This window comes from Schistocerca serialis, chromosome 2 (assembly GCF_023864345.2).
Source record: "Schistocerca serialis cubense isolate TAMUIC-IGC-003099 chromosome 2, iqSchSeri2.2, whole genome shotgun sequence".
NCBI lineage: Eukaryota > Metazoa > Arthropoda > Insecta > Orthoptera > Acrididae > Schistocerca > Schistocerca serialis.
This window is the reverse complement of record NC_064639.1, coordinates 584,699,606-584,710,918: the sequence shown is the minus strand read 5'-3', so window position 1 is coordinate 584,710,918 and position 11,313 is coordinate 584,699,606. Positions and strand designations below refer to the sequence as shown.

General features: G+C 43.7%; 1 pseudogene; it reads left to right on the top strand.

Moving 5' to 3' along the window:
• The first annotated feature begins 2,564 nt into the window (after positions 1-2,564).
• On the top strand, positions 2,565-2,681 carry LOC126459538 (5S ribosomal RNA; annotated as a pseudogene).
• Positions 2,682-11,313: the final 8,632 nt, after the last annotated feature.

The window sequence follows — 11,313 nt, the reverse complement described above, 5'->3', positions numbered from 1 at the left end:
GCGCGGGTCTCCCGCGTCGTTCCCCTACGCTCTGTAAAGAAGTATGGGACTCATCATCATCAAGCTTAGGGACCGATGACCTCAGAAGTTTGGTCCCGCAAGACCTTACCACAAATTTCCAATTTCCATTTCAACGAAATTTGTTTCGTGCATTTTTGCATGCCGAATCTGTCTTTCCAACGATCATTTCCTTTACTATTTCCTTAAATTTTTCCTGCAACCGTTTCGTTTTACTTTCCCTGCGCTTCCTACTGGTTTCATATCTAAGTGACTTACATTGTTGTGTCCCTTTCATTTTCTAAATATTATTGTACTGCCTTTCTTCATAGATCAAGTGAAGTATTTCTTCTGTGAGCTAAGGCTTCTTCGCAGATATTCCTTGTAAGTATATTCGTCTGTCAAACGTCTATGATTGCCGTTTTTAGGAATGTCCATTCCTCTTCAACGAAACTGCGTAGTACGATATTATCCCGGTATCTACACAATCAGAGAACTTCAAATGCACGTCATCATGCCTCAGTTCAAGTATTGTCTCTTTCTAACGATTCTCTTAAACTTCAGCGCAGTCTTCATCAGCCGGCCAGAGTGATCGAGTGGGTCTAGGTGCTACAGTCTGGAACCGCGCGACCGCTACGATCGCAGGTTTGAATCCTGCCTCAGGCATGGATGTGTGTTATGTCCTTAGGTTAGTTTGTAAGATGGCAAGAACTATGACCCTTACATGAAGTCATTAAAGATCACCTAACTCACGTTGAGCGAACAGTAGGGCTGAACAAAAATGACTGACAAGGCACAATGCATCTTGTAAAGGGTATAGTATGGATGTATTGGAACAATTAATGTCGGGTGATGGTTTTAAAGTAATTCACACGACATGAAAACTTTGTGGAAACACGTCGATTTACTGGAGGCTGGTTTACCTCAGAGAAGTACTCAGAATTGACCGTGGCCGCCGGGGGAGCGGCTAAGGGAAGCGACAATAGGCAGCTTAGGGCGGCTCAAGCTCTGAGAAAGCGGAAACGGGGCGCGACCTCCAGCTGCCTTAAGATGAGTGACAGTGAGTGGGTTGTTGAGCCCGACTCCATGCTGGTGTACCAGGAAGCAGACGGAGAACTTGTACGCCTGTTGATAAATGTCTGTCATCCCGTTTTCTGTGAAACATGTGAGAAAGCCGCGCAAAGCTACAGTGGAGCGGTCAACAGAGGTCAAAATATGCGTGTTCATGACTATAGCAACTTCATGCTGAATTCACGGTCCTCAAAATATGCGTGTTCGTGACTATAGCAACTTCATGCTGAATTCACGGTCTGCAGAGTCTTAAGAAAATCAGGTGAAGAGCGACAGAATGAAATATGCTGACCTCCGATGGGAACGTAGGACCAAGGAATTTGAAGTACTCTCCTGGGAGTCAGAATTCCGGGAAACTTGGTGTTGTGCAGACGCTAACCTTGATGGGTGGCCTGGGAGCAGCTAAATAACAGAAGTTGAGAGGAAGGGAAATTTTGTGGGAATTTGTTCACTTCCCAGAGCAGGCACTGGTCGGCGCTGGGAAGCGACGCATAATTTACGTGACTTCCACTGCAATTGGCATAAGTGATTTTGCTGGAGGGGAAACTGAGGCAAAGAGCGGACTGTGAGAAGTCTCCATTGAGGTCTTCGGTTCCCAGCTTGCCTAGAGTGCAGACGTGGCGTTCTTTACTCAGCTTGCCTGAGAAAGAGTGAGCATCTCTGCAGTTTAGGACTTAGCAAATGGAACAATTGAGCTTGGAGACAGAAAGTGTTGGTTCAGCTATGTACTGAGGAAGATAGCTAGGAGTGAATAGACGGGCGCAGACTTGCAGCATCACGAGGTCGGCCGACGTCCACACAATGACGCCGCTCCGCCACGCTGTATTCGGTGATATTGCGCCCAGTCCGGCCACTGATTAATTTGTTGGATCATGTCGGCAAAGTTTCCACGAGGGTTTCATGGGCCGTGTATTGTAGAATTCTTCTTGCACTTCGCATTATGCCTGGGTCAGTCGATAGGAATTACTTTTGAGTTATTGCGCTTTACTCCACGCAAACGCAGTTTATTACCACTACCTGATAGGAGAGTCTTGTAATGTGATGATTGAAGGTCGGGAGTTAAAATAAATTTGTGCTATTCGACTGCACTGTTTTCAATCAAGTAGTTGAAATCCCTAGTCACTTTCTTAATTAATTTTAATGTTCAACATTTGCATCTGGTGTTCAATAGCTGAATATAACATCAATGTGCACCCCTTTTTAATTAAAAGTGATCAATTCTGAATAAATTAATGTCAACACTGCCACCGCAGTTCAATCAGGAGTCACAGGCCATATTACTTTTTTGCGTTATCCGATATTGCGGCAGTTTTGCACTCTCTGTTGATCTGTTAGTCAATTAGTTGGGGTAAACACACGCCAAAACCAGCTAAGTGATGGGTGTGGCGTTACAAGTTAGGTTTAAGTAGTTCTAAGTTCTAGGGGACTGATGACCTCAGAAGTCCCATAGTGTTCAGAGCCATTTGAACCATTTAGTCTTCATCATTAATGGAGGAGGCAACGGCCCTGCCGCAGTGGATACACCGGTTCCCATGAGATCACCGAAGTTAAGCGCTGTAGGGCGTGGCCAGCACTTGGATGGGTGACCATCCAGCCACCATGCGCTGTTGCCATTTTTCGGGGTGCACTCAACCTCGTGATGCCAACTGAGGAGCTACTTGACCGAATAGTAGTGGCTCTGGTCAAAGAAAACCATCATAACGACTGGGAGAGCGGTGTGCTGACCACACACCCCTCCTATCCGCATCCTCAACTGAGGATGACACGGTGGTCGGATGGTCCCGGTGGGCCACTCGTGGCCTGAAGATGGAGTGCTTTATTACTGGAGGAGATGAGATTAGTGTTTAACATCCCGTCGACAACGAGATCATTAGAGACAGAGCACAAGTTCGGGTTAGGGAAGGATGGAGAAGGAGAGCAGTCGTGCCCTTTCGAAGGAACCACCCCCGCACTTGCCTAAAGCCATTTAGGGAAATCACGGAAAACCTAAATCACGATCACCGAACGCGGGTCTGAACCGTCGTCCGCCCGAATGCGATTCCAGTTTGCTAACCACTGACCTACCCGCCTCTGTTTCATCGTCAGTAAACTGTGATCTGAGTATATATGCTCCTACATACGTCTTAATCCGGTATCTTCTTTCAAAATCTCTATCTCATTGTGATCTAATCCTGGTGGTATTTTCCATGCCTCTCGGTATTTTCCAAGTGCACCATCTCCTCTTCTGACTTTTGAATGCTTTTAGACACCTTCCATGCCGCGTGTTGGCGTGCCACTAAACGCTTGTGGTCCGGAGTTCGAAACTCCCCGTGCCCCGTCACCACACATAAATTTTCAATAAAAATTATTAGCCGACATAAGGAGTCAGCCTCATTCTGCCAACGGTCTTGTCAAAGAGGACGGAGGGGTGGACAGAGATTCAAGACACACTTTTGCGCTAGGGATGAGAAACTGCCCCTAAAGACGGAAGAATAAGCAATGATCAACTGCATGAAGATACAGATGCCAAAGGAAACCTCTCCCTTAAATTAACATAACGTGCATTCACAGGACACGTGACCTGTAACTGAAAAATTGTCATGATGATCTTTCCATTGACAAAAGACTCCGGAAAAGCCCCATTCGGATCTCCGGGAAAGGGCTGCCAAAGAGCAGGTGACCACGAAAAACAGATTGAATAATCAGCGAAAGGATAATGTTCTACGAGTCGGAGAGAGGGATGTCAAAAGTTTGAACGTGATAGAGAAGACAGAAAACCTAAAAAGAGAAATTCAAAGACTCAGTTTAGATATAGGGAATGAAGTTAAATAGAAAGAAGACAAACATTTCTTATCAGATGAGTATAGAGTGATATCAGCAGAAGCGCAAAATGGTACTATGGGAGTGGGAGTAGGATTCGTTATAAATAGGAAGATGTGGAAGAGAGTGTGTTACAGTGAACGGCTCAGTGATAGGGCTGTTTCATCAGAATCGTCAACAAACCAAGGGCGACAACGAGAGTTCAGGTATACATGCCGACGTCGCAAGCAGAAGTTGAAGAGATAGAGAAAGTGTATGAGGATATTGAAAAGGTAGTTCAGTACTTCAAGAGAGGTGAAAATATATTAGCCATGGGGTACTGGAATGCGGGTTTAGGGAAAGGAGTAGAAGAAAGAGTTATTGGATAATGCGTTGGTAAAATTGAGAGTGAGGGGGGGGGGGGTGGTAACATTAAATAGTGCAATTGGAGAGAGCGGATAGGTGGAAAGATTACGATGAAGGCTTCTATGAGGGGAAGATTTGTCTGATGTCATAGAAGAAGAAACAGGAGTCGATAGAGAAGAAATGGGGCATGAGAAGAAAAGGGGGATGCAGCATTAGAATCAGAATTTAAAAGAGCTTTGGAGGACTTAAGATTGACTAAGGCAGAAGGGATAGATAACATTCCATCGGAATTTCTGAAACTATTGGGAAAAGTGGCAACATCTCTTAATGAAACGGGACGTGTTGATCTTAAAGTCCACTCGTACACGCGCGCCCAGACAACAGTTTCTTATTTTGCTAGAGTTTATCTGTTTGGTTCAAAATGGCTCTGAGCACTACTGGACTTAACATCGGAGGTCATCAGTCCCCTAGAACTTAGAACTACTTAAACCTAACTAACCTAAGGACATCACACACATCCATGCCCGAGGCAGGACTCGAACCTGCGACCGTAGCGGTCACGCGGTTCCAGACTGGACTGTAGCACCTAGAACCACTCGGCCGTCCTGGGCGGCTTATCTGTTTCGGTTTCAATAAACCCGCTGCACTTGGTCGGTCAATATAGGGACAGTTAAAGCTGGTTGTGGATGACGCTGCGATGCCCCATATACGCTCGACTGGAACAGACCTAGTGACTAAACAAGCCAAGGCAACATGTCGACAATCTGTAGAGCATGCTGGGTTACAACAGTGTACGTGTGCGAGCTTTATCCTGTTGGAAATCACCCCCTGGAACAGGCCGAATCACCAGACTGACGTACAATTTTGCAGTCAGGATGTGTCGGGTAATCACATTAATGCTTCTGCTGTCACACGAAGCCTCACTAAAGACCATAACTCCGGGTGTAGCTCCAGTGTGCCTAGCTTATAGACTGGTTGGTTGCAGGCCCGCAGTTGGCCTGCTTGTAATCAATCCACGGCCATAACTGACACCGAGGCAGAACCAGCTTTCATAAGAAAACACGACAGTCCTCCGTCTTGCCCTCCAATGAGCTTTTGCTTGACACCACTGAAGTCGCAAATGGCGGTGTTTGGGTCAGTGGAACGCCTGGTGCCTCGGAGCTGCCCTTGAAGTAGGCGATTTGTAACAGTTCGTCGTGCCATTGTGGTGCCAACCGCTGCTCACATTGCCCCTGCATATGCATAACGATGCGCCAGAGCCACATACCGAACACGATGGTCTTCCCTCTCGGTAGTGCCACGTGGCGATCGGATCCCGTACATTCTCGTGATCACTACTGCCAGCAGTCATGTACAGTGGTTTTATCCCTGCCCAGCCTTTCTGCCGTATCACAGAGGGAACATTCAGTTCTCGTAGCTCTATTGCACGCCCTCGCTCAAACTCAGTGAGCTTTTGATAATGGTGTCTTTGTTGTCTTAAAGGTATTCCTGACTAACCTCAATTCACCACGTCCAAGTAACTAACCCTCACGACCGTTGCAGCACGTGCTTAAAGCAAACATGATTTACATCCTGACAGTGGCGCTACTAACACCACTCTTCTGCGACTAGCGCGAAATTTGGGTCAGATATAGAAACACGCCCATCAACTTTCGCTCACATCTCAAAATTCGTTCTCGGTTTTGCGATTTTTTTCCGTCAGTGTATTTCCAGTTGCTGTCACGCCAGGAACACTGTATCCTTGCAGAACTGCTGCTACTTTTATTCTCAATGTTACCTTCATAAGAGAAATATTTTTGTATACTCAAAATCAGCTGTTTTCGTGATTAATTTGTGTGGATGACTCGTCAAATTGACGATAACAGTGCATTGGATTTCTAGTCCCATTAACGTGCAATAAATTTAGTTACCTTCAGGTGAACTACCAGCCCCACCATAGATCTTCCAGCCAGTTTAAAGACAACTCTATCAGCTACATACATTCAACATATAAAACAAATAGGGCGCAAGCCATTGTACAGTGCTTGATAGAAGGTACATCGCACCAGTATTATCGGTTACCCTTCCATTCCAATCTCACGCTCTGATCGAGTAAAAAATTGCCTATGTACTCCCGCACACACCCTAATCCAGCGTCATGTTTCTGAGAGTAATAAGTCGTCTATCCCAGACATGTTTTTTCCGTTACTTATTCGAATGGAGTATGCCAACCTAAACGGTCCTAACATCATCCACATGATGCTTTTGTTTCGTGGATCAGTCATGTAACACGTACAAATGTGGGTTCACATGACTGGTTGACAGTACCTATGTAATGTTGAGCTATCAAATAAATGTTACTGTTCATTGATATGTATGATTTAATCACAGACGAGTCTGTGCATGCCAATGTCGTGATAGAAGATGACAATGGCTTCAATAGTTATGAAAGGAGGGGGGGGGGGAGGTTGCTACGGTTTCAGCCAGCTAGTTAAGCCTACTTTCAAGGTCATCCAACTACACACTCCCTCCACTTAACATACATGCACGTAAATCACTATAAACAGGAAATGTCTGGATATTTGGCAGGTTAGCGAATAAGACAAGGAAATATTCTCATACAAAATTATTAATTTCTGCATATACATTTACTCACACAAAACAATCGTTTCTTTATGTTTATTTGATGTAGTTTTAATAAAAGAATATAGCATAATCTTCAACTTACAACTTAAATCCACATCTGAATCAGATATTTCTTTCTCCAGCCACTAGTCTGACAGGTACAAAGAAGATATGTTCTCGAATTCTAATACATATCTATTTTTTTCCTAGCTCTCTTATGACTTCAACAATTAACTCTGCTTCTTCTTGTGGTTCTACTGGACGAGAGCACTCATGGATTTTAATTTTACCTCTGATTTCCTCCATGATACTATTATCAAATCTTCTGTGTATATGCCAACATCTCTTCTCCTACACATTCTTTCTGAATTTCTGTATAGAACTTTAAGTTTACAACCTTTGCAAATGAGAGTCCGTTGAATGTAAATATTCCATTGGTTTTACACTCCGCAAATGAATATTCTGTTGCTAGGTTTACAATATACAGTTAGGCACATTTAGACATAATACAACCATTTGAAGCTGGTCCAAATGGAAATTGAGGCTTATAAAAAAGTCTCTCGTTTATCCTTTGATCTAGTAAACATTCCACGTTCTTCTGATTTCGACCAGCTCTCCAACACATGACCTATTTCCAGTGCTCTTTACTGTAAATGCAGATATTTAATATTTCATAAACAGATTTCTCCATGAACTATGTTTAAAGCGATATGTAAACCTTGCTTGCACAACTGTAATAGCTACTTATTTTTCCTTTACGGCGTTGTCTTCATCATATTTTCTAGTTTTCATTTCCTGACTTTGATGTCCCCCATTCTTTTTTGTGTACTAATTCCCTTAATATCGAATGTTTATGTCTGTTCGACACATCATTTCTTTTCCTTAACACTTACAGAATAACACTGTTTGTGGAAACCAGACCCAACTCGGCAATATATATAGTTGATGGTATTGTGGAAATCAATGTCGTAGACTGCCAAAAATTTGTTTCACCTGCTCTAATACAACACTCCTGTATAATCCTTAAATCATCTTTGTTGAAGTTCGTGTTAAGAATCTCCACATAATTTACAGGTGTACAATTAAAACTGCATTCAGACAGAACGTAAATTATAAGCTTTTCCCACTCTTGAGGGACTGGCGGAATTACGCGTACGCCAGTCAATTTACGGCTATTCTTATTATTCCAGCAGACAAACTGCAGATTCTGTCAAACACCACACAACAGCTATTCTGTAAGTTATTATTTAGTTGACACCACATGGATGTGATTGGCACTGAATACTATGGAACACAGTGTAAATATTGTTTGTTAGAATCGAATACACTTAAACAAACAGTCTTGCACAGAGTCGAATACACTTTGTTCTTCTTTATTGCAGCCACCAGTCTGGTAATGCCATTCTTCTTAGCGAAAGAAGACGTAAAACGTTCTCCTAGTCGCTTTTATAGACACTTTACAAAATCTATATGGTGGTTACCGATAACTTCATTTACTCCTGGACTTGTGATTTGACATATATATTTATTATGTAATTTTATAATTAGAGGTCATCCACATTTAGCAATCTATTCCAACTAACTTATCGTTGTCCATAATCATGTTGCTGCGCCCCTGGCAGTCTCCTCTCATGCAGATGTTGTGGTTTGATATTAAATAGTCACACATCTCCAATTTACTAAAAATTCAGGGAAAATTTTGTGTGATGTCCAAATCCAAAAGGTAATAGTTGTGTACACGTAGCTGCTGCAATGTTGCAGGCAGGTCTTCCATTAGAACGTCCAACTTAAACGTCGGTTAATTCCACATTATATGGTATAGCCACAGGATGTTTATACATTTCCTCAAAATGATTTCTGTTGCTTGCTTGTTTGCTTGCGGGTTTTCTCCAGTATTCCTCTTGCTGCCACACTGTCGCTCTTGTGCAGAAGAAAAGTTAGATTTACTTTGACACCATGCCTCGCAGTGATGAACTTGGCGAATTTACTATGTAGATAATAGTTAAGTGATCCACATATCTCCTTCCTTAACATTACAGGCTATCCCTTCTCTAGCTGCTTCTGACAGTCGACTTAATCACAGATTTTAACAACCATAATGTTATCACAAAACGGCATTTTAATGATTGTAGACACACTTAAATTCTTGCTGTTAAGGAGTGTGCCAGTTTCGGTTTCAAATACTTGGTCGAAGATACTATTTCCTGCCTATATCCAACCCCTGAAAGGTCTAAGATGTAACAACTATGCGGCTTGTGACACCCAAATGTAACAACTGTGTTACTAAATGTGACAGTTCTGTCACTCAATGTAACTGGGTTTTCTCTTTTGATGCTGTCAATTGTCAGGATGAGCATTCTAAAGCATTCTGTCAGGGTGAAAATATTAAATAAATTAACTTTTCTCTCTTACAACATGTGGGCAGGGTGGGTTCTCCCTTGGCTCGGGTATGAGGTCGAATGAAACATCATTTTACATAAGATAAATTTTATTGAAAGTTTCGTACAACTGTATCTTACTGGGACGTTCTGGTTCGGAGAGCGGCAGCCGTGTCGTTTGCGTAGCCTTCTGCTGCGACAGCGGCGGCGGCGGCGGCGGCGGCGGCGGCGGCGGCGGCGTCTGATTACGCGTAGCGGTGTGTATCTCGTGTCGCTGTCTCGCCCAGCTGACCGGAGACGCGCAGCGCGAGGTGGCCCGTTTAATTATTGCGAGCGACGTCGTGCACCGGATGGTGATACCTTGAATGTGGCGTCCCAGTGTTTCTCTTCTCTAAGCGGCCGCGTGTGTTGTGCGTCGACCAGCGGAGCGGCGCGGCGGGGGAAGGCCAGTGTCCCGAACTCGAACCACGGACTCCCGCTTGCCAGTCTTCGGCTGTCAGCTCTTCATCCCAGCTCACAGGTGACTACTGATGTGAGGCCGTGTCCTTCCCGTCCTCACGAGTCACCCGGGTACGTAAAAACCAGACTTCAAATATCTTTTAACTTCTGTCTTCTGGCGCCGCGGCTGCTGCTTGTTATTCCATTACAGCGGCGGACTTGGTGCGACTGTGCATGATGTAGTCTCTTCTTGCATGACGGTCTTCAGCACCGAAACCGACTGAAAACTACTGCTACTCTTCTTTTCTTCCTTCGTCTCTCGCCTTCGTCTCCGTTCCCGTCTCCGTCTTCGTCTTCGTCCCCGTCTTCATCTGTCTTCCTCTGTCTTCATCTGTCTTCAACTGTCTTCGACTGCCGGGCCCACCGCGTCTCGCGTATTTATACACTTCAGTTTACTGGGGGTGAACGACTTCACGGCCATTGCCTCTTCTGTCACGTTGAAAAGCTTCTCGAAGAATCTTCTTGACCTCGGTCATTGGCTCTTGGAATGTAGGCGGGGGCCTCTGATCGCATGTGACGACTGAGAAACACGTGAGCCGGTCATTGCCTCTTCCGTCACGTTGAAAAGCTTCTCGAAGAATCTTCTTGACGTCGGTCATTGGCTCTTGGAATGTAGGCGAGGGCCTTTGCTCACATGCGACAACTTAGAAACACGTGAGCCGGTCGGGCGATGCCCTGACGGCTGAATCGACAGCGCCCGCGTATGTGGAACTCGCTGACTCCACGGTCATTGTTTCTTCTGTTCTGCCCGCTGAATGCCAGTATGTAACTCTCTAAACTAAACCAAGTTTTCCATTTATATTCTAATTTCTAGTTCACTTTGATTTCACTAATTTATTTACTTAAGTAACACTCAACATTCCTCCACCCTTCGGAGAAATTCGCCCTCGAATTTACCACTCAACATTCCTCCACTCTTCACACTGAAAAAGCACAAGCACTGAAAACTCTCGACTTAGAAGATTACACACGCTTCACATTAAGTATGTGGAAAATACTTTATCACTTTACAAAAGCACTGTACGGTCATGAATCACATAGTTCTTACATAAATGGTTGTAATAAGTGTAACATATCTTGATGACAATGAATAAACAAAAAATAGGTTTTGCACTTAGAAAATTACAGAGCAACAGCTGTTTAATCTACCCTATACTAATGAAAGAATATCTATTCTACAGTATTGTTTATGTTCACAAGAGACTGTTTAATAAAGAATGAAGTACAATAAACAAAATTAATACACTAATGCTCAAAAGTAACTACTGAAGTACATCAGTTAAGAATGTGGTATCCAGTTAACAGGGATTTGATGAAGTGGTATATTATTATTTGGCTTATTTTTTCGTCTTAAATAACAGGAAACTGTACAAAGCAGAAACACCAACACAAAGGTTCCAGATATACCCGTTCCTAGCATTATAATTTTAGTTTTGTGTTCACCTTTTAACTTTAAGACATGTTGCATCATAACATTGGCATCAATTTTGCCTTGCTGTGAGTTTATGAACATATCTAATGACTTCAGAAGGGAACTGTCAAGGGAGTCATTGAGGTAGGACAGGTTTTGTGTAGGAAATGCTTGCATGGCGTTTTCCGAAAAAAGCAAACAACATGGTTA